Source organism: Pristiophorus japonicus, chromosome 1, assembly GCF_044704955.1.
Source record: "Pristiophorus japonicus isolate sPriJap1 chromosome 1, sPriJap1.hap1, whole genome shotgun sequence".
In the NCBI taxonomy this organism is placed as follows: domain Eukaryota; kingdom Metazoa; phylum Chordata; class Chondrichthyes; family Pristiophoridae; genus Pristiophorus; species Pristiophorus japonicus.
This window is the reverse complement of record NC_091977.1, coordinates 367448732-367469155: the sequence shown is the minus strand read 5'-3', so window position 1 is coordinate 367469155 and position 20424 is coordinate 367448732.

Here is a 20424-nt window from a genome sequence, read left to right as displayed (position 1 = left end):
AGCTATAAGGAGAGGACAACAATTGCCAGATGGGGCTGAAGCTCCACCTCCGGAATGAGTGGAGGCCGAAGAGGCAGATGGTGAGGAGCAGGAGGAGGAGAAGGCTGGTGGAGAGGACAATCAGCCTGGTGATTAATCCATGGTCCCTCCCCGAAGACTGGAGAAACCCCGTGGGAGTTACATTGCAAAGCTGTTGCACCAGCAGCTCAAAAATGAACGCTTTGCATGAACTTATATTGGGGACTGTCACAGTTACAGTTACAGTTAGACAACAGTTGCATTTGCATTGAGTTATTTTTCATCCTTGCCTGGTGTGGCCTGGCCACTGTTGTACAACAGTTGCATTCATGTTTTACCCTAACTTACATAATTAGAAGACACTGCACAACAATTGTAAAATTCAATAATTTTTTAATTAATTTAATAATATTGTAACAAATTTTTTAAAACTGTAACTCACCCCCGCCCAGCAATCACCCAACAACAATAAAAAAGAAGAACAACAACAACAATAAAACACCCCCCTCACTACCTGCGGCCACATTTCCCTCCAGATCCTGTACCCTCACTGCATCTTAACCCCACCCCGTTTCGGTCCCAGGGTAGCGCAACGAGTCTGGCATGCAGGGGGCGACGGCAAGACTTCCTGCCGTGGTGGGGGTTATGGTGGCACGATCACCTGTTGGGGGGGTGTTGGAGGGGAAGACGAAGCTGGGGAATCGCCTTCCGAGTCTGAAAAAAGTACTTCTTCTTGACTCGCTTGTGTGCTGGTGCTGGTGGTATGTCTGCCGGCAGCACCTTGGGGTTCAGTGCTGTGTCTCACCAACAATGCATGGCACAAGGCATCGATGGAGGCGGTCTGCGCACGCATCTCCAGGAGCGTCTGCCACGAAACCTCCGGTTGGCAAGCACACACCCGGGGCGTGTCTCTCGTGAATACCGCAAACGCCTGGAGATGCTCGCGACTGATCGCAACACTCTCCTCGCACAGTCTGGTCAAGTTCTCTATCCGATTGGCCAGAGGAGGCATGTGCTGACCTCGCTGACCCGACCTCCGTGAGGTTGGCGAGTGCACTATTAAATGCCCTTGCATCGCCGGCTGCACGCCGCTTGGTCCCGCCACATCTTCAGTCAAAAAGGACAAAGTGGCCACAGGTTCAACTGTCAGAGGGATGCAAGGGGCATCCTCCTCTATTTCCATAACATCTCCTTCCTCCTCTGGGTTGGTGGTCTCCTCCTCTTCCTCATCTTCGCCACCCGTGGTGAATAACACGTGCAATGGGGCCTCCCTTTGTGCCTCTGGAGCTGGGAGAGCTGCAAAACACAATTGAGCTTATTGAGCTTATTAGAACAGAAGGGATTCTTGCGCTGCACTGGTATACGTAGGAGGAGCAGCACTACTACAATAAATGTGGCTGAGAATTGTTACATATTAATGCATCATATGGTAGTACATATGGTAGTACATCTATGTGGAATTCACTGCCCCAGAGAGCAGTGGAGGCTGGATCAGTTGGAGATAGACAGAATGATAAGGGAGTGAAGGTTTATGGAGAGTGGACAGAGAAAGGGACAGGTGGCCAGATGGCCTACTCCTGTCTTATTTCTTACGTTTTTATGTTGTCAACCTGAGAGTAGAACAGAGGCTGCATGCATAACATGACATCATTCATATATTATAATTAAATGATGTTACATTACTTTAACACTGCTTGACACATTACTCACGTAACACATGGGAGGGTTCCGGAACACCACGGGTGGTGGCCGAGCGATTGTGGGTCCCCACAAGTGCCGCTGCATGCTCCTCCAGGTCGCTAAGTGGCTGCACCTGAGTAGGACACCCTCCACTGCCCCTCTGCTCAGAGCAATTGTTAGATATCTTCCTCTGCAAACGTGAAAAGAGCATGGCATAAGTTATTGACGAGGTAATAACACGGAAAGACAAGGTTCCAAAGCTATATGCTAATAGGGTTTGTATCATTGAAACATAGAAACATAGGAACATAGAAAATAGGTGCAGGAGTAGGCCATTCGGCCCTTTGAACCTGTACTACCATTCAATAAGATCATGGCTGATCATTCACCTCAGTACCACTTTCCTGCTTTCTCTTCATACCCTTTGATTCCTTTAGCTATAAGGACCATATCTAACTCCCTCTTGAATATATCCAATGAACTGGCATCAACAACTCTCTGCGGTAGGGAATGCCACAGGTTAACAACTTTCTGAGTGAAGCAGTTTCTCCTCATCTCAGTCCTAAATTGCTTACCCCTTATCATTAGACTGTGTCCCCCAGTTCTGGGCTTCCCCAACATTGGGGACATTCTACCTGCATCTAACCTGTTGAGTCCCGTCAGAATTTTATATGTTTCTATGAGATCCTCTCTAATCCTTCTAAACTCCAGTGAATACAGACCCAGTTGCTCCAGTCTCTCCTCATATGTCAGTCTTGCCATCCCAGGAATCAGTCTGGTGAACCTTCGCTGCACTCCCTCAATAACATAAATGTCCTTCCTCAGATTAGGAGACCAAAACTGAACACAATATTCCAGATGAGGACTCACCAAGGCCCTGTACACTGCAGTAAGATCTCCCTGCTCTTATACTCAAATCCCCTAGCTATGAAGGCCAACATACCATTTGCCTTCTTCACCGCCTGCTATGCCTGCATGCCAACTTTCAATGACTGATGTACCATGATACCCAGGTCTCGTTGCACCTCCACTTTTCCTAATCTGCCGCCATTCAGATAATATTCTGCCTTCGTGTTATTGCCTCCAAAGTGGATAACCTCACATTTATCCATATTATACTGCACCTGCCATGCATTTGCCCACTCACCTAACCTGCCCAAGTCACCTGCAGCCTCTTAGCATCCTCCTCACAGCTCACACCGCCACCCAGCTTAGTGTCATCTGCAAACTTGGAGATATTACACTCAATTCCTTCATCTAAATCATTAATGTATATTGTAAATAGCTGGGGTCCCAGCACTGAGCCCTGCGGCATCTCACTAGTCACTACCTGCCATTCTGAAAAGGACCCGTTTATCCCGACACTCTGCTTCCTGTCTGCCAACCAGTTCTCTATCCACATCAGTACATTACCCACAATATCATGTGCTTTAATTTTGCACACCAATCTCTTGCGTGGGACCTTGTCAAAAGCCTTTTGAAAGTCCAAATACATCACATCCACTGGTTCTCCCTTGTCCACTCTACTCGTTACATCCTTAAAAAAATTCCAGAAGGTTTGTCAAACTTGATTTCCCTTTCATAAATCCATGCTGACTTGGACCTATCCTGTCATTGCTTTCCAAATGCGCTGATATTTCATCTTTAATAATTGATTCCAACATTTTCCCCACTACTGATGTCAGGCTAACCGGTCTATAATTACCCATTTTCTCTCTCCCTCATTTTTAATAAGTGGTGTTAAATTAGCTACCCTCCAGTCCATAGGAACTGATCCAGAGTCGATAGACTGTTGGAAAATGATCACCAATGCATCCACTATTTTGAGGGCCACTTTCTATGTACTCTGGAATGCAGACTATGAGGCCCCCGGGATTTATCGGCCTTCAATTCCATCAATTTCCCAAATACAATTTCCCGCCTATTAAGGATATCCTACTGTTCCTCCTTCTCACTAAACCCTCGGTCCCCTAGTATTTCCAGAAGGTCCTTCGTGAAGACAGACCCAAAGTATTTGTTCAACTGGTCTGCCATTTCTTTGTTCCCCATTATAAATTCACCTGAATGTGCCTGCAAGGGATCTACATTTGTCTTCACTAATCTTTTTCTCTTCACATATCTATAGAAGCTTTTGCAGTCAGTTTTTATGTTCCCGGCAAGCTTCCTCTCAAACTCTATTTTCCCCCTCCTAATTAAACCCTTTGTCCTCCTCTGCTGAATTCTAAATTTCTTCCACTCCTCAGGTTTGCTGCTTTTTCTGGCCAATTTATATGCCTCTTCCTTTGATTTAACGCAATCGTTAATTTCCCTTGTTAGCCACGGTTGAGCCACCTTCCCCGCTTTATTTTTACTCCAGACAGGGATGTACAATTGTTGAAATTCATCCATGTGATTTTTAAATGTTTGCCATTGTCTATCCACGATCAATTTAAATTTTAATTTAATTTGCCAGTCTATTCTAGCCAATTCACGTCTCATACCATTGATGCACGGTTATAACAAAGATCGTTGTGTTTAAGAGCTAATGCTTGACACATACATCTCTCTCGACTACAATCTCCATTGAACTCGGCAATGACAGGCACTAATGTCCAAAAGTGTCCCAGGGCAGAAAGTGAGCAAGGGCAGCTCTCCCCCAGTCCATGCTGGGCCCCTGTGTAAGTGACAGCAGCCAGAGAGACTTAAAAAGGCCGCAGGTTCATAGCTCTGTCCAGGTTTTAGCAGAGAATATATATGTAATATATATAAGAATAACAAGTTTAAGTTCAATCCAGGGGATTTACTATTATAATTATAATTTGCATCATTACAATATAAAATCTATACTTACCCTTGCCGAAGCAACCAGGCTGGTCCAGCGCTTCCGGCTCTGGTCGGGCCCCCTCGCCTCATGGGACGCTGAGGAGACGACGTCCACGATCTCGGCCTAAATCTTTCTGTAGACTGGGAGTGGAGGTTACCCACGCCCACCATGGGTTAATTGGGCCCACCAGGAGTGCACCTCCTGGAAGAAGCCTCATTAGCCTCATCGGAAACGGGCTTTGCCCTTCGCCTCCCCCCATCCACATCACTGTCTTTTGAAGACATTTTCTGTTATCTTGATTTCCTTTTTTAACTCTTTTGAATATCTCTGTCTCTCACTCTGCTTTCCTATCTCTTTCTCTCACTCTGCTTTCCTCCTCTCTCTCTCTCTCCTCTCTTGCTCTCTCTTTCTCTCGCCCTCACATTTGCCTTCTGTGCATGTGTGGATGACCCCTGACCTCCCAAAATGCATGAAAACCTGTTTACCAAAAAAAAATGCATGCGCAGAAGGCTGTTGCTAGGGAAGCTTTGCCTTCCACATCGCTGGGCTATCGCTGGGTTAGTTTCACATCGCTGGGCTATCGCTGGGCCAGTTTCACATCGCTGGGCTATCACTGGTCCCATTTCATCTCACTGGGCTATGGCTTCGCCCATTCCACATCGCTGACCTATCGCTGTGCCGAAAGTCGCAATCCAAAAAATGGGCGATGCTCCAGCGATCACGAAGACTGACACATCACCAAGGCTGGAACATCGTCCATTTTTGGGGCGATAGCCAGCTAATTGGAAAGTCTAGCCCTATAATTTTCTCTGATAGCTTAAAGGGCCCAATAGTAATTGTCGCAACAAAGGGTTCTAAGGAAGTAACTGAATTTCAAATGAATCATTCCATCTGAAATATTAACCTCTCTTCTTTTTCAGTCATTGACCAACCTGCCACGTGTTGCCAGCCTTTCCTGATTTTATTTCAAATTTCCAACATGCAGTTTTTCTTTTAGTCGCTGCTAAGTGAAAATTGCTTTGAGCAGTCTCGACTAGCTCTTAATGAGTGCAAGTTCACAAAACAAAACCTGTCATAACATATGACTAATTGGTATGAAATTGGCTCTCTCACACTGAGACTAATGATGGATGATGTGGGAAAAGAAATGTCAAACTGCTGCAACATTGGCTTATTTCTGAGATTAAAAGTAAAGCATATTATTGTTGGAGCTATGAGATATCTAACCTTGAAATCCTTGATGCTGGCACTGAGTGCACAAGACTGAAGAAGATATTCTCCACACTCCTCAGCAGTAAGGCTTTGAAGAGCACAAAAATTAACCAAAAATATGAAACAATGCAATGTGGAGCCAAAAATCTGCACTGTTTTTGGTGAGATAGGGACAATACATGGCTTACCTTTATTTTAGAATTGAACTTTAGGGTGCGATTGGTTTCCGTCCAGTTTACACTCCATTTTCATTCCTCTAAAATTTCCATCCCAGAGGGGAAGGACTGCTTCCTTTGCCTGCCCCTTCCCTAGTGCGCACCTGATAGAGAATTCAAACAGGCTGCATTTAGACAGGCTGTGAAAATTCACAGACAACAAGTCAGAGATGCTACGTGAGTGGTAGCATGTTGCATTAAGCCATCAATCAACTTGACATTTTAGGACCCTTGGGTAGCGAGCCAATTAAAAGGTTAAAAGACTATTAATTGAGCCAATAAGGTCAAAGAAGGCGAGTTCTTTTCTGTAAATTGATCCAGATATAAGTACAGCCATTTTGACCATGTGGTCCCAGAAGGACAAAGACCTGGCTTAAAGGCAAGAACTTGTTACTGCTGCCAGAAATAAAGTGACATTAAAAATGACAATCGGAGTTCGTATTTCATTGGAAATTAAGAGATCTAACAATTTTGGCGTCACGAACAGGATCGCTGAGGAAAGAAACTGAATTTTGGACATCGGACCTACATACTGAGGTAAGGACACATCTTTTAAAAAAGTCCTCGGTCAAAAGTCTAAATTCGCCTCTCCTTCTACGCGATTCCGAAAGCCTCCGGTTTGCGAACCCTCCGGTAGGTAGTCGGCTCGAGATCCCATAGACGTCTAAACTTTGGCGGTGTGTTAGTTAATTAATCACTGACCTATTGATCGGCTAGATAGCCTACGACTCGAGACCCCAGTAAAGAAATTATGGCAGCAGGAGACAAGAGCAAAGAATTGCCTCCAACTCTTAAAGGTGGGCAAGCACCACCTGAAGTTTCGCTAGATTTAATTCTCCAACAGTTGAAAGAATACATAGAGCAACAATTCAACTTATCTAAAACCTGTATTAAGATCGAACAAAAGTACGGAGCCTCCAAAGGACAATGGTCCTTGGACGAGATTAAAAGGGTCTGGGGAAAAACGACCCGTATGAAAAATAAAGAGCGAACTAGTTGGTCCCTAGCGGTTATGGGCCAGATTCGAAAGCGGAATTAAATTATAATGCGTTCCCAACATGATCGAGAACTGACCAGTACAAAGGATCAATTGCAAGCTGTTTGTGCACAGCTGCGACAGAAAAAGCTTGAACTTGAAAAGCTGGAAGCGGAAGTTAAAGATCTTAAAGGTGAAATTAAAGAATGGAAAAAGTCATTAGGTCAAGAGACAGTAATAGGAAAAGGAAAATGTATTGATCAATTCCCAAGGTACCCATGTTTGGATAAATTAAAAGCGCAAACCCGAAGACACGACCGAGGAATAGATATGAATTCTGAATCCTCCGACGATACAGGGTCTGAGGATGAAGAATTAGGGGTGCGCTTTGCCCCGTTTAAAAAAAGACAAGTTGTAGTCAAATCAGAAGAGACTGCGGATGAGGGCGGAACCAAAAAAACAAAGAAAAGGCTGTATGAAACATACATAATTCATGATCCGGCAGACCCAGAGAAAATTGATAAATGGTCCAAGGAATTGCCCAATCCAAAGAAAAGGGGATTAAAAACGTGGGACCAATTGGACCGCTTAAGAAATATATATCAACTTCATCCCTGAGACGGAGTGCAAATTTTGACCATAATGGTGCCAAAAACACAGGGAAGAAAATTGCACGACAAGGTAGAAGAAGCTTTGGGGCAAGATGAGCAAGATTTAGATGCAGGATTGGAGGCGATTAAACACTGGCTGCAAGCCTTCAGTCCAGCTAAGACAGACTGGAGAAAAATTGCAGCCTGCCAACAGAAAGGAACAGAGGAGGTCCTGGAGTATGACGAGCGGTTTAGATGCATGTGGCTAGAACATTCGGGTATGAATAATACGGATGAGGAAATGGATGAACAAATGTTTGGACCCCGGAAAGCAGCTTTCGTGGCAGGTCTAAAGCCAGAACTGTCCAAAATGCTTAAGGTAGTGTTACCGGACTGGGAAGGTAGAGGAACTATCTTTGCAGCATTGGTGGATCGATGTAACCAATTAGATCGGGATATGGGAGCTAAAGTCCGAGCTGTACAGCCTATGGGATGGAAATCCCACGATTCCGATAAACAGTCATTAGGAAAATTACCCGAAAAATGTTATTATTGTGGGAAAGAAGGTCACTGGGCCAAGACGTGCAGGGCAAAACCGAAAGGTCATGGCTGGGGAAGAGGACGCAGCCAGGGATACAATTCAGCCAACAAACCAGGCTTGTCACAAGATAACGACCTCATAGAAGCATTTAAGCGACTGACAATACAACAACAGAAGGAGTTACTTGGGATAGCAAATAACGATTGGAGCCCACCCTGGTCAACCTCCTCGCACTAATACAACAAAGGGGAGATGGGCTATATATAACTGTGAGGGTGGGCGATAAGGATGTGGACTGTCTTTTAGACACAGGGGCGGAATTAACATGCTTACCCCTACAAATGGAGACTTTTTGTCGTTGAATGGTAGGGCACGTACAGCCTATGGAGTTGGGGGCCATAAAATGGAAATTAAAAGGACAACACCGGTACTTATAGGGCTGGGTCCACATGAACTAATCACGCTGATCTGGATAGGCCCAGTAGATTAACCCCTTTTGGGAATGGACATTCTAATCCAAGTCGATTCATCGTTGCATTTCGAGGATGGTCGGGTGATGGTCAATTAGAACTTTGAAGAAAGAAGAATTGAAGGAACACCCGATATGGGCTAAAGATAAGAACGATTGTGGCCTACTCCAGATGGAGCCTGCGTCATTTACAGGGACCAAGCCTCCATGTACTAAACAGTATCCATCAGTCCAACTGCCATCGCGGGAATCTTACCGGTTATTCAGCAATTGGAGAAACAAGGGGTGCTTATTAAAACGCATAGCTCCTCCAATAGCCCCGTGTGGCCGGTACAGAAATCTAATGAGACTTGGCGTTTGACTGTCGATTATAGGAAAGCTAACCAGTGTATTGATCCTTTTGTCGCAGATCCCTCCACCATTTTTAATGCCCTCAAACCGGAACATAAATATTTCTCGGTTATAGATATGGCCAATGGATTTTGGTCGGTGCCTCTGGCACCGGAGGTTCGACAGTGGTTTGCTTTCACGGTCCAAGGACAACAGTATACTTGGACCCGGTTACCGCAGGGTTTCCACATCAGCCCTATGGTATTCCACATGGCTTTACAAAGCCATTTGCGAGAATTACCTCCCCTGTCATTCACAGTCATCCAATATGTCGACGTAATCTTGCTAGCTTCAAACACGGAAGAACAGCATGAACAAGATTTACGAGCTTTGCTGGATCACCTTCGGCTGAAAGGACATAAAGCCACCATCGACAAAGCACAAATATCCCAAGAAGAGGTTGTATACCTGGGACAAAAGATTTCACAAGGAAAGAGAGAACTTACCCAGGATAGAACTGCAGCCATTCAGGCTGCTAAAAAACCCACCACTATTCAGGAACTAAGGTCTTTTTTGGGATTGTGCAACTTTAACAGAAATTGGATTGACTCCTTCACACAGCTTGCTCAGCCACTGAATGATATTTTAAAGGGGAAACGTGCCTCTAAAGAAGCATCACCCTCACTAAAGAACAGCAAGAGGCCTTCCTGAGTTTGAAAAAGGCTTTGTGTTTGGCACCGGCTCTGGGAATCCCCAACAGTGGTAAGCCATTTACCCTGTTTGTCCATGAGAAAGAAGGATATATGACAGCTATACTGACACAAGAACATGGGGATCGGCAAAGACCTATTGGCTATTATTTGGAAAAACTGGATGCGATAGCCCTCGGATGGGGAAGTTGCCTAAGGGCCATGGAAGCTACATGTCGAGCGGTAATGACCACTGCGGGTCTAGTCCTCAACCAAAAGCTGATTGTCAAGTGTCCCCACACCGTACACGCTTTGCTGTCTATCAATAGAATGTCTCAGGTGACGGCAGCAAGATGGACCCGCTGGACAGCAGTTTTGGAAGCTCCTAATCTCCATATCGTCCGGGCCAACCCGGTTAATCCCGCAACTATGCTCCCGATGTCAGAATCGAGGGAGCAAGAGGGGGGAGAATGTGAAGAGCATGACTGCGTGGAGATTTTAAAAGAAACAGAAGAAGCAGCCTTAGCAGCAGAGGAGCCTCTGCACAACCCAGACCTCATCCTGTTTACAAATGGTTCCTCCTTTGTTGACAATGGTACCAGAAAAGCAGGATGGGCAGTTACAACCTTATATGAGGTAGTGGCAAAAGGATGTTTATCCTCAGGAATGTCAGCACAACAGGCCGAGTTATGGGCCCTGTCAGAAGCATGTCGAATAGCAGAAGGACAGACAGCTAATGTCTACACAGATTCACGTTGTGCTTTTGGAGTCGCTCACGACTTTGGTCTGTTTTGGCGGAAAAGAGGATTCCTCACTGCTGCTGGTACACCTATTCGAAATGGAAAAGAAGTTAGAGACTTACTGAAGGCCATACAATTACCTCAGGAAGTGTCCATCCTGAAGTGTAAGGCCCATACCAAGGAAAAAACCACAGAAGCACAGGGAAATGCCCTAGCCGACCAGGCAGCTAAAGATGCCACCTCACAGGGCGTTCCTCCAGAAGAACGAACACAGATGTGCAGATTGAAAGCACTCAGGACTCTGACACGAGACCTTCAAACAATGCAAGGCGAGTGCTCCCGAGAGGAAAAATGGACATGGATTGAGGCAGGAATTAAGCTATGTGAAGATGGTGTCTGGAGACAAAGAGTTACTGACAAGCCAGTCGCGCCACAAGCGCTTATACCTTTTTTAGCCCAAGAGATCCACTTGTGGGGACACTTGGCCTCACAACAGATGACGGCACGGTTCCAGAAAAGCTGGTGGGGTCGGGGATTTAAAAAGCATGCCCAGCTGGTAACAGACCGCTGTGTGGTCTGCCAGAAAAATAATTCTGGACCCATCACAGTAATGCCCCAACTGAGACCCCCTGCCCCTGTCAGACCATTCCAGCATCTGCAGGTTGATTTTATACCTCTTCATTCATGCTAAGGATACACTAACATTCTTGTCATGGTCGACCGATTCTCTAGATGGGTAGAAGCTGTCCCAACTAAAAGAGCCACAGCCAATCACACTGCAAAGGTCTTGTGTAAGGATTACATTCCCCGATGGGGAGTCCCGAGTAGCATTGACTCAGATCAGGGAACACATTTCACAGGTGCTGTCTGCCAAGAAGTCTGTAGGTTACTGAACATTACGTGGGATTTACACTGTCCTTATCATCCACAATCATCAGGACAAGTAGAACGAATGAATCGAACTCTGAAACAACGGCTTGCCAAATATCACCAAGAAGGAACACCATGGCCCCAGGCACTACCAATAGTGCTATGTAGCATCAGGGCAACCCCGAACATAACTACAGGTCTAAGCCCATTTGAAATTATAACAGGAAGACCCATGTCTCTGCCAGGAATTATCGATTTACGGAAAGCTGATGTTCACTTAATGAGTGACACTTTGTTATCATACTGTCAGAACTTAACCAATGCTATTCGTTCTGTTTCCCGACAGGTATCAGCAGCTTGGGGTAATCCACCCAAAGGAGGACACGACATCATCCCGGGAGTCTGGGTGTATGTGAAAAAGTTGCATAAAGAACCTTTGGGTGCCAAGTGGGAGGGACCTTATCAAGTGTTATTGACCACCCAGGCAGCTGTTAAAGTCCAAGGAAAGAAAGCCTGGATCAACGCTTCACACGTTAAACGATCACCCGTAACTGAAGCTGAAATCTAATAAGGACAATTACTTTTTGCGAAAATGTATAAATTTACTGTATTATTGATTGTAGGTATTCTCGGCATAGGCCTACTTCTTACTAACTGACCTTCTGCACCAAAGGGAAATAGTAGGGTAGCAAGGGAATTACATGTAAATACATTTTTATATATGTCATACATTTATGCCAAACAAGGTAACATTTCTAGTTGTTGGGTGTGTGCGCATATTCCTATTCACTCAAAGGGAGAGATTCCCTTGAGGCCAGTTCCCTTGAATATCTCGGAAATGGCTGAGTGGATAATTAATCAAAACAAAACAGGCAATGCGTTTCAGGATACGGAAAATTGGGCACATAAATGGAAGTCAGCAGGTTACAATCTGACTACCTTTGAAGGGGGATACCAACCGTGCTACAATAATTCCAAACGGCCCCCATTTTTTGTCATCACTAATACAACGGGAATAGGAAGACCGGGGGAATCGGTCTGTCTGATTAGAAATATCAAAGGAGGCCAAAATATGGGGTATAGTAACTGCTCCTGGAATTATAATATAATCAAGCCACGGAAATGTCCAAACTGGGCCGATGTGGGAATTTTTAGCGTAACGGGGATTCTGAATAAAACAGATGGAAAAGCCTGGACAGGCCCCGGAGTGTTGCTGACAAAGAAACAGCTAACATTCATTGCATATAATGCACCTATTAGGTGTGTGGCCACAAGGCCTACCCTTGGCTGCCCCAGAATTGGATGGGATCCTGCTATTTAGCCTACATTGTACCTTATATGTATCATATAAAGTCACTGTCGGAACATTTACACCGTCCTAAGAGAGCTATCACAGAAACAGAGAGGTTCTTTGCCATTCTGATCCCTGGGTATGGGACTGCCAAACTGGCAAGGGAATCCATTAACATGGCATCCGTTGTGGAACGGGTAGCCAATGATACCTCAGAGGCCCTAGTTAAAATCAATGCAGAAATGGTAGCAATCCGCACAGTAGCCCTACAGAATAGATTGGCGCTTGATTACATCCTGGCTGAAAAGGGAGGTACTTGCACCCTACTCGGAACTGAGTGTTGCACATATATTCCAGATAGCTCCGAAGAAATTACCCACTTAGCGGAGCATATCCAAAAGGAGGTAGAAAAACTTAAGCAACCCCCATCATTCACTTTGTGGAGTGGAGCCACTGAATGGCTAGGTTCAATAGAAACTTCATTGGTGGAAGGTTTAATTCGATTTGTTGTAATTGTTTTACTTTTATATTGTTTGTTTATGTTGATTAAATGTTGTTGCGACCAGGCGGCTGTAGCTGCTGTCCCGCAGGTGAGACACCTTGCATGTCCCAGCAGACCATCTGTACATGTTACAGGAGTATGTTATGCTTAAGGGAAGGTTGTTTGCTGGTTGAATTAAGAGATTGATTTGGAATAAATTGGAATAAGGTTAATTAACATACTAAAATCAGACTTCCATTGTGGCCACGATGGAACTCGGGTTGGTGTAAATTTGTGTGGAAGCTAATAGTCCGGACATGTGGCGAAACACATCAACAAATTTTAGAAGGAAACTCTATTAACATGTATGAAATTATTTTGTAGAATGTTTAACCAGTGATACCTGATGTTTTATGATTCAGTTTGTGAAAGAATCAAAGGGGGGATTGATAGAGAATTCAAACAGGCTGCATTTAGACAGGCTGTGAAAATTCACAGACAACAAGTCAGAGATGCTACGTGAGTGGTAGCATGTTGCATTCAGCCATCAATCAACTTGACATTTTCGGACCCTTGGGTAGCGAGCCAATTAAAAGGTTAAAAGACTTTTAATTGAGCCAATAAGGTCAAAGAAGGCGAGTTCTTTTCTGTAAATTGATCCAGGTATAAGTACAGCCATTTTGACCATGTGGTCCCAGAAGGACAAAGACCTGGCTTAAAGCCAAGAACTTGTTACTGCTGCCAGAAATAAAGTGACATTAAAAATGACAATTGGAGTTCGTATTTCATTGGAAATTAAGAGATCTAACAGCACCTGAGATAGATAGCATAAGCCATCAGAATTCTTGGCATTTAAGCTGGTGTGCGGGTGTTGAAAATGAAAGGATGGTCATAATTACCATTATTACTATAATCTAAGACTCCTCCTCCTGCCCCTCCTCCTCCAATCCCTCCCCCTTCTAAACCTTCCCTCCTTGCCTCCCTCTTGCTACACTTCATCCTCGCTTTTCCGGCTTCCTTTTCCTCTCTCCATCCCATCCTACCTATTCCAATTTCTCCCTCCCCTTCCTACCCCTCCCCTCCTGTCACTTCTTTCTCCTCCCTACATCCAGTGCAAATTCTTCTGTGTACCCATTCACCTGTGTTTGGCATTGGCCTGGTGATACTTTATCTGCAGCAGCTCAGAAGCTTGCTCCTTGAATGCAGTGAGCTGCTAAAGATTTTTAAATCTGGTGTTCCGCTGCCAGTGGCCTGCCTCTACCAGGCATTGCATGCCATTTTCTCTTGGAGGGCTAGAAATTCAATTGATTAGTGCCGCCTGTTAGCGCTCGGGAGGGACGCTAATGATGCAATAATGCCTTATCGATCAGGTGCAACGATTTTAGCGCCGGCCGTGAACTTCATTATGGTTTTAGCGGTGGCGCTAACACTTAGCACCTGGCCCTGTAGCAGCATTGAAATGGTGACATCAATGAGTAGCGTCCCAGAAGCAAAATTCAATGCGTTCACCGGAATTATCGCCTGGCACTAATCACGCCACAGAAATCTGGTGTTCTCACCTCTGGAGCCTCTCCCAGGGCACAATTCTATGCCATTGACAAGATTTTTATGCATTTTTAAACTTTCACCCAAACCTGGTTATGGTTCTGAAGTTAGCACCCTGATATCACCCTAAAAGACATATGCACCGCTGCTTTTAACACTCCACTCCCCTCATAAGGCGCTAAAAATGAACATTGCGATCGCCGGCGCTAAATATTGCCCGGTGCTAAACTTATCGTCCAGTCGCTGTTGGTGCCTCAAAACGGGCTATAATCAATTTTCCCCCCTTTTAGATGAAAGTAAACTTACCTCGAAAGTGGCAACAGACAGCTGAAGTAACGAGGAGGACAAGTGCTAAAAGGACACTGTAGCGTAAAAAGTTGAAGTTGTAAGGGACTGCGTACACGAAGAAAAGCAACAACTTGCATGTCTTCTATATAGTGAAACAACCCAGATGGAGGAGCCAGAGAGCTATTGAAGTAAAGTACACTGTGAATGAAGACTTGTCATTCTATTTAAGTGATGGGAGTACTCAGTCGAAGCGATCTCTTGGTGCAAGATGAACAGGGGAAGGTGACTATTCTCTTCCCTTTCCTGCTTCAATCAGGAAGATGGAAAGACTTACATTCATGACCTCAGGATGCCCCAAAGCACTTTATAACCAGTTAGGTACATTTTGAAGTGTAGTCACTGTTGTAATGTAGGAAAGCAGCAGTTAATTTGCATATGGCAAAGTCCCAGAAACAACAATGTGAGGATGAACAGATTTAGTGATGCTGGTTGAGGGATAAGTCTTGGTCAGGATGCTGGTGAGAACTCCAATGCTCTTCATTAAGATATTCAATGGGACCTATTACCCTGAGAGGGAAAACAGAACTTTGGTTTTATGTGAAAGACAGTGCATCCGACAGTGCAGCACTCCCTCAATACTGCACTGGAGTGGGACTTAAACCCACAACCTTTTAATTCAGAGGCAAGAGTGCTACCACTAAGCCACAGCTAACACCTAATCAGATCATTAAACTTTTTGTGGCACTGGTCTACTGCCCAGCAGGGTGATAAAAATCCAATTGGTGTCACTGCCATCACCCTTCACACTGGTCTGGTGACTGATTAGGATAACCTCTTTCCCTGTGAGGTCAGACTGTCTCACCTCTGGAAAATCTCATGCAGAAGGATCTGTGAGTCAGGATCTGAAACATTCTGGACTAGTCTGCTTGTTGTGCCACCAATGTGCTGCTTTGCAATTCCTCAGTACTTCATGTGGATGATATGAAATCATGAGAAAGCAGGAGGAAGTCTTAGTAAGAAATTACTGCAGTTCAACATTGTTGTGAAAACCTGGAGGAGCGAATACTCTAATTACCTGCTGTGTCTCCAGGAATCTGCTGACACATTAAGTTGCTGCCCACTTTTATATCCTGCAGCAACAAGTTTCCTTTCACCCCCACCCACAAGGATTTACTGATTTACTCCTATGTTACATGGACATTGCACTCCTAGTCCTCCAATCAATATGGTAATGAGCTCACATTGCAAATTCTGGCATGGTAAATGGTGCACTTCATCAGAAGGCAGACTCCTGCTCGGTAACATTACTGTAGCATAAACAGCCTTGTGAATCCTCAACACCAGAGCTCAATACATAAAAACAAAGGGATGATTACATGTATCATTCATTGAATGACTGTCATTACATGGATATAATCTGCACATTGGAACAAAAGTAGATTTATTTATTAATTTTACAGTCATTTGTTTTAGTCAATGTACTGTTGTCCTGTTCAGGTAGCAAGGGCTGGCTATTTACTGGGGTGGGTTGTGCAGGTGGGTGCAGGGAGTTTCAGATGGGAAACCCAGAAGTCTGGGTTACATAAGAACATAAGAAATAGGAGCAGGACTAAGCCATTTGGCCACTCAAGCCCACTTTGCCATTCAATAAGATCATGGATGATCTGATCTTGGCATCAACTCCACTTCCCTGCCTGCTCCCCATAACCCTTGAATCCCTTATCGTTCAAAAATCTGTCTATCTCCACCGTAAATATATTCAATGACCCAGCCTCCACAGCTCTCTGGGGTAGCGAATTTCAAGATTTATGTATTTATGTATTTAGAAACGGAAACGGATACCAATCCCTAACTATGCAGCTGGTGTGCGACCACACGCAGCACATCCTCACAGTGAATGCCCGCTTTCCAGGGAGCACACATGATGCTTTCATCCTGAGCAAGAGCACTGTGTCACGATTGTTTCGTCCACCACAGGAAGGGCGCGGCTGGCTGCGTGGGGACAAAGGGCACGGCCTAGCCACCTGGCTAATGACCGCCCTCCGCAACCCTACCACAGAAACAGAGCATCACTACAATGAGAGCCACATGGCCACCTGCAAAATCATCAAACAGACAATGGGGGTGCTAAAACAGCGTTTCCGATGGCAGGACTGCTCTGGAGGTAGCCTTCAATACTTCCCTCAACAAATGTTGAAATTCATTGTGGTGTGCTGCATGATGCAAAATTTGGCCATCATGAGAGGCCAAGCATTACCAGTGAGGATTGCACCCACACCTCAGGAGGAGGAAGACGAGGAACATGAGCCTGGCAAGGCCCCGAATCGCTATCCACACCAAGAGCAGCACCATCCACGGAGGAGCCAGTGTCGTGATGCTGCCGGACGAACAGCTACAAGTCGGCAGCTCATAATGGAGCAGTTCTCTTGAATGGAAGAAGTGGAGGGATGCAGCTAATACGCACTGCGCTATGTGCCACGATAATGACACATCTCCGTTAAACTCTACAATGGTACACAAGATGCCAATGCATCTTTGTCAAAGTAACATTTTACTAATGACACCAACGTAGTCTCCTCAACCAACAGAACCAAAAGAACCAAACCCCCACCCTCCCCCTCCCCAGCAAGTAACAAAACACAACAAACACAACAAAATGCTACAATGTAACTACATATTTACAGCCATTATTGACATTGGGATTACATCTGTCCATGGTGGGCAAAGTCATCACTCAAACTTTGCCTGACATTTCCCACCCCTCAGCTTTACCCCCACGCCTAGTGCTCCTCCTCAATGTGGTCTCAGTACCTACAGCAAGACTGCTTGAGGGCTGCAGTGTGTGTGGGGCAGACAGTACAGATGGCCTACCAGGATGCCCTGGGCGCTGCGGATTCCACCATCTCAGCATTGGTGGAAGCAGTCTCGGATGGCTCCGTGGTTGGTGCGAAGGTGGATTGGCAGCAGTCAGTGATTGCCTGACACTGAGACTGACTCAGAGCACACTGAGCCTGAAGTGCAGCAGCCTGCGAGTTCATGCCAGCAATCACTGACAGCATCACATCACGGAGTTTTTGCGTGGCTTGGGCAGGTGATGCGATTGCTGCTGCCACACCAACCATGGCATGCACCATCCCCTCTGGGAGTCCACGATCGCTCGTTGAGCCCTTCTCCCTCTGTGATCGGGTAAGGATGTGCTCGTTGGACTCCCGAGAGGCACGGCCAATGCTTGAGGTGGCCTCCGACATGCTCACACGCTCACACAAGTCTGTCGATGCTCTGAGAGACCCTATCCAATGCACCCATGAGGTCGCATTGCATATGCGTGGTCTCCCTCGAGAGAGTCACCAAGTCTAGGTCCACATCTGCCTGTCTCTCAGCGGGGCTCCGGGGCCGACACGCTCCAGGATGCTGGCCTCTGAGTTTCCCCTCCCACTCGGCGTTGCTGTCGGCCACTGGGGTCAGGATTATAAGAGTCCTCAAACCTCTCAAAATCAGGCTCGCCCACCGATGTGAGTCCCCACTTGGTGGGACTGATGGCGTCTCCTGCTCGGTGAGCACACGCTTGACCCCTCCCTCTTCATCTCCCCCATCGCCCGATGTTGACAGTTCAGGGGCAGGCTGTTGCGCTTGTAGCTGATCATCTGTAAGCACAAAACAACAGACGTGTGGTTAGCAGCAGGGGAGGCGGAAGGGAGATATTGGGCATCTATATGTAAAGGGGGTAGGTCACTTGATATCAGGGTTCATGGAACTTACATAAATCGCTAACATCATTCACATATCGTCACTACCGACAGGGGGCTCAGCCTCGCCGTCGGTCACTGCGCAAACTGGAGTGCCCATGAGGGCCGATACGCGCTGCTCGACCTCAGTGAAGTCCTGAAGATCAGGCTCCCCACCTCCAGTGCACTGCTGCTCCCGGCGATTGTGCGGCAATTTTGCCTACAATAAAAATAAGAAGACGGCGTGAGTGAGTCTACAGTTCATTTTGTGGCACATGTGCCTTCCATAGTAGAGTAGCTGCTACTCTCTGGAAGTGTAAAGATGTCCATTATAATCTGCATGGCTGAGCACAGAGCATGTGGAAAGGCTGGCAGGATGTGAGAGCCAACTAGGATTGCAGCTCAGGGTAACGTTTGCCCAATACTTATCAAGAGTCAAATCGTAGTGCCGCACCTTAAACATTCGGCTGGGCTCGGGAACTATAACAGGTCTCCGCGCATGCGCAAGTAAAGTTAAGTTTTTTGCGTGGCAGTTTTCGGTAGGAGCAGCCGAGCACAGATGTGTAACTCCTGATTTAGCGCCCCGATCTTTGTAGTTGAGTCTTGGGCGAATATCCTGACGGAGGTGCAACCTTTTATAGGACGCAAAATTTACCGACCTGCCGCTATTTGAGCCCTAAGAAACCTCCAACCAAAAATCGAGCCCCAAATGTCCCATTATCATCATCATAGGCAGTCCCTCAGAATCGAGGAAGTATTGCTTCCACTCATATCAGGAGTTCATAGGTGGCTGAACAGTCCAATATGAAAAACACAGTCTCTGTCACAGGTGGGAAAGATAGTCGTTGAGGGAAGGGGTGGGTGGGATTGGTTTGTCGCACGCTCTTTCCGCTGCCTGCGCTTGATTTTGGCATGCTCTAGGCGATGAGACTCAAGATGCTCAGACCCCGCCCAGTTGCACTTCCTCCACTGAGGGCGGTCTTTGGCCAGGGACTCACAGGTGTCAGTGGGGAAGTTGCACTTTATCAGGGAGGCTTTGAAGGTGTCCTTGTAACATTTCCGCTGCCCACCTTTGGCTTGTTTGCCGTGAAGGAGTTCCAAGTAGAGCGCTTGCTTTGGGAATCTCGTGTCTGACATGCGAAAGATATGGCCCGCCCAGTGGAGCTGATCAAGTGTGGCCAGTGCTTCAATGCTGGAGATGTGGGCCTGGTCGAGGACGCTGATGTTGGTGCATCTGTCCTCTCAGGGGATTTGTAGGATCTTGCGGAGAGATCGTTGGTGGTATTCCTCCAGCGATTTGAGGTGTCTACTGTACATGGTCCATGTTTCTGAACCATACAGGAGGGTGGGCATTACTACAGCCCTGTAGACCATGAGCTTGGCGACAGTTTTGAGGGCATGGTCTTCAAGCACTCTTTTCCTCAGGCGGCCGAAGGCATTGGAGACGGTGTTGGATCTCGTCGTCAGTGCCTGCTCTGGAATGTCCCAGCGGAGTGCTGAAAGCTGGTCGCCTGGGCAGTAACCATTTCCAAAGCCATTTCAGCCCCTCCAGGGCACTAACAGAAGTGGAATCAAAATGAAAATCATGCCCTTTCTTTCTTATAATGTTGTGATGAATAGTAGTAAGCCTGAGGATTGGGAGAGTTTTAGAAAGCAGCCAAGGATGACCAAAAATTGTTAAAAAGGGAGAAAATAGAATATGACAGTAAACTAAAGATATAAAAAACAGATTGTCAGAGCTTCTACAAATATGTAAAAATGAAGAGAATGGCAAAAGTAAGCATTGGTCCCTTAGAGGTTGAGACAGGAGAAATTATAATGGGGAACAGGATATGGCAGAAACTTTAAATAAATATTTTGTAACTGCCTTTACAGTAGAAGGCACAAAAAGCAAACCAAAAATAGTGGGATACCAAAGGGCCAATAATTGTGAGGAACTTAAAATAATTAAGATCAGTATA